This window comes from Sinocyclocheilus grahami, unplaced genomic scaffold (assembly GCF_001515645.1).
Source record: "Sinocyclocheilus grahami isolate Dianchi unplaced genomic scaffold, SAMN03320097.WGS_v1.1 scaffold38.1, whole genome shotgun sequence".
In the NCBI taxonomy this organism is placed as follows: domain Eukaryota; kingdom Metazoa; phylum Chordata; class Actinopteri; order Cypriniformes; family Cyprinidae; genus Sinocyclocheilus; species Sinocyclocheilus grahami.
The window spans coordinates 2299452-2303455 of NW_015505217.1; the positions used below are offsets into that span (position 1 = coordinate 2299452).

At 38.2% G+C, this 4004-nt stretch overlaps 1 long non-coding RNA gene across 1 annotated transcript in view; it reads right to left on the reverse strand.

Moving 5' to 3' along the window:
* The window catches only part of LOC107581866 (uncharacterized), a 4836-nt gene extending 2988 nt beyond the window's left edge, over positions 1–1848 (reverse strand). The window contains exon 1 of the long non-coding RNA XR_001608873.1: positions 1772–1848. This is a non-coding gene — a long non-coding RNA (uncharacterized lncRNA). The remainder of the gene's footprint in view (positions 1–1771) is intronic.
* Positions 1849–4004: the final 2156 nt, after the last annotated feature.

Below are 4004 nucleotides of genomic sequence, written 5' to 3' on the forward strand. Positions count from 1 at the left end.
TTCAATTTTTGGTAAACTATTCCTTTAACTAAAAGAATTATGCAATCAGGTAATAGCAAAAGAAAAGAAAAAACGTGAAAAATAAGAAAATAAATAGCAAAAAACGCATCTATAATGGACGTAATTTACATAAAAAGGAGGTGTGCTTGCACTGAAAAGAATGTTAATGTCTTAAATTCATAACAGTACTATTACAGCATTTAGCGCCTGGTTAAACTGTATTTTTGCGTATGATTTTGCATAGGCCTATTGCTTTTATATGGTTTAACTGTGAATGTGCCGCTAAGGTTGTACAAATTATTGAATGGACAGCCTTATTTTCATTCACATTCATTTATTTACATTTGGTGTCCACACTAAGCACCAATGTATGATTATTTTAGACTTTATGAATAGTGTACATTAAATCTGACTTACATAGATAAGAAAAATATGTTTAGCTTTTCCTTCTCAGCCTTGTAAAATCATTGAAAGTCTGAGTCACTCTCTATTCTACTGTGGTCATGGTGAAATATTCAAATATGGCTCAAGCAGTTAGAAAGCTAACTATTGTCACCTAGTGGGGAGATACAGAATGACACTAGCAGTCAAATTCAAGCTTATGAATAATTAATCTGATTGCACAGTTGCTGGAATAGATGAAGATATGTGATGTGTGTAAATGCTTCAGTTTTGCTTTGATCAAGCTTCAAAAATGCTAAACAGTCTGATGTCAGCCTTCAAAGTACAACACAACTCTTTCACGAATACGTTTCATTTCCTAAGACAGTAGCAGAGAAACCTCAAATGGGCAGGGCTGTTGTCGAACCACATGGGGACGCTGTCATTGTTTGTTGTTGTGCATCAAACAGGCCTCCAGATACAAATTCAATGGAGTGCTTATGTAACGTCCATGAATGAGAATTTAATTCCTTTTGTTTTGGCTTAACACATCCTAGACCGACACTACACGCAACAAACACACCCCTTGAGCCTGCGGTTTTCGTGCCTGTGTAACGGATCTCTGCTCAAAAGCTCTACGACCGACTACATTTAATTGAGTTTTATTAAATGGTCAAACAGCAGGAACCGTGGGGATTATGGTTAATGCACATTGAGAGCCTTTGTGTTAGCACTGTCAGGAATATTTATTTATGTGTAATTGTAGCTCCCTTCTTGCGCATTTCCAATAGACCTCATGTCAGCTAAGGAATTATTCACATTAAAGCATTTAATGCTGAATAAACTGTCTTAAGCATGTGTTTGCAAACAATAAATATTGGCTCACACTTTATTTTAATATGCTGCACACAGAATAATGAAAAGCTAATATTATTAGCTGCTTTGTAACAATGAACACTGTTTTTTCATTACAACTTTAGTGTCTAATCATATTTTAGATATATATTTTTATTAATTTTTTTGTAGATCTGCCATCATGCAAGTGCATTTTTTAAAAAAAAAGAAAAAAAAGCAAAGCACTATATAGGAATGTAAAACACTACATAGGAAGGCGAGGTTTCCTTCTATAAATATGATAAATATGAAATTACAGTATTTATCAAAGAAAGCAATTCGCTGATATTTGCGAGTTCTCTTGAGTACATCTTCTTGAAAATAATTACAGCGGTAATGACTTTTTCCCGGTAATGCTGGGAGAGAAGGGAACAGAAGCCGGAGACATGTAGGCCGATCAAATATCCGCGGCCAGGCCTCCCGGTGCGCTCTCCGCAGCACGCTACGGTCCTATATCTACACGGCTGATAAACCATTAGCCAGAGCCGTGACTCACTCGTTGATCGTAGTGAAGAGCGCTAGCGGCCAGCCTGGCCCAATACTCCCAATTGTTCCCCTAATATCTGTCTAATGGCCTCCATTTAATCTAGGGAGGATGATTATTACGTATCCGCCCCCCCCTCCCTTTTCCCATGGCCGAACACGCAGACATACAAAGCCGCAGTCCTAGCAGATGAATACATCTCGGTCATCAGTGTAAAGTAAAACATAATCAGTGCATTTCCCTCCAGTGCATGAGTATGCTAATGAGTTAGCTTCGCTGCGTAATTTTAGATTATGTTCCGATAGCTACATGCAGCGAGGGTGTTTGGAGGTTTGTCTCGGGTGTTGTGCGATCGCTCTCTGTGGTTTTCTCCATGTCCATTGAATGGGTTTTTATGGGTTTACAGACAAAGTGAAAGCAGATTATTATCCTACATGTAATTAGACTAAATTCAGTAACCTTTATGGTTCTTATACAAAAAATACTTCAGTCTCCCTGCCTAGTCAAGATATGCTGTTCTATGGTTCAAGATGTGGTTTGTTCAGCTATAAAACTAGCTTGTTTGGGATGGAAGAGAGGTTAAACCATCTTTAACCAGCTCAAACCAGAAAACAGGCTGGTTTCTTTCTGGGGGGTTTTCCAGCTAGACCTACAGCCCTCACTTCCATCTTATTTTTTCACCTATTTTATTCATTTCCATTCTTTCCCCCCTTGCAACATTCTGTCTGTCGTCCTTTTCTCCTCGTTCCTTGACTCTAAAAAAAAAATGCTGGGTTAATTTTGTTTTATCCCAAATGCTGGGTTCAGCCTGTTGGGTCATTTTATTGGGTTGTTTTTAATATTTTTACCCAGGTGCTGGGTAGTTTTTCTGTAACTAACCTGCTGGGTCATATTCAACACTGGGTTATTTTTTTCTGCCCAACCACTGGGTTGAGTCTGTCTCCGTCGAAACAACCCAGCTGCTGAGTTACAGTCAGACCGGGCTTTTTGAGTCCACATAGAGAGCGGTTCTCAGCACCGCCACCGCTGCTTTGGTGCACTTCAGCAAAATAAGTTTGTATACATTTTATTTAATTTATAAAGTCTTGTGCTGTAAATTATATTATTTTACGCCACGCAACACAAGGACTACATGTCAGTCAGCAGCAGTCACTTCACACGATGGAAACGGCTTTTGCCTTGGATAACATAAATGGATTTTATTTGTTATAATAATGAGTTTAATTTAATTTGATGTTAAAATATGTTCTCTAATCTCAGTACTGTTTGTTTATGGGCATCTTTCAGCTACGAGTGAAACGTGAGGCCGTGGTCTGAAGTTCGCAATTCCCCGGGAACAGCAGCCCTTCACCACACTCATAATGGTGCTTAAAAGGTTCTTCACAGCGATGTCATAGCGATGCGACACACTGCACGAGAATTAGCACTATTTCGGTAAAAAGTGATTACAGCGAACGGTTGAATACACTTAAATTAAAATGCTACTTTTAAATGTTACATTTTATTTCTAAAATGCACGTTGACCGAGTTTAAATGTATGTAATATTGTAAACTATGCTGTATTCACCCAAATAAATTCTATTTGTCTTGTCTTGCTTAAAGGAGACATATTATGTCCCTTTTTACAATATGTAATATAAGTCTCAGGTGTCCCCAGAATGTATCTGTGAAGTTTCAGCTCAAGATACCCCTACAGATCATTTATTATATCATTTTGAAAATGCCTATTTTGACTGGAAGCTGATTTAGTGCATGTCTCTTTAAATGCAAATGAGCTGCTGCTCCCCGCCCCCTTTTCCAGAATAGAGCTGCGCCATTACAGCTCATACCTGCTTAAAAAACATCTGTTTTGGTTCTGATTATCATGTTTATCGTGCTGAAATTCATTTCATAAAAAGAGAATATTAGTTTAAACTTCTTATATACGGTTTTCTGAGTGCACACATCCGAAGCACACGGACAGAAAGCGGCTGTCACAGCATGCGAGTACTAAACTAAGTTCTCATTCACACACAAGTTTACGTTAAAAACACACGAGTTACAAAAACAGTCGGTTATGTCTGTGAAGGTAAACTGCTGGGAAATAAATCGCATGTTTGTTTTAGATCTGTGTGGCAGCAGCAATATACAGTAAATAAATCAATAAATCCACTGCTCTGTTGTCTCCTCTGAAGCTGGGACTCTAAATAGTGTTCTGTGCTCATCTGTGCAGCCAAAGACAGAACAGTTAGCATGTTTTGCTCAA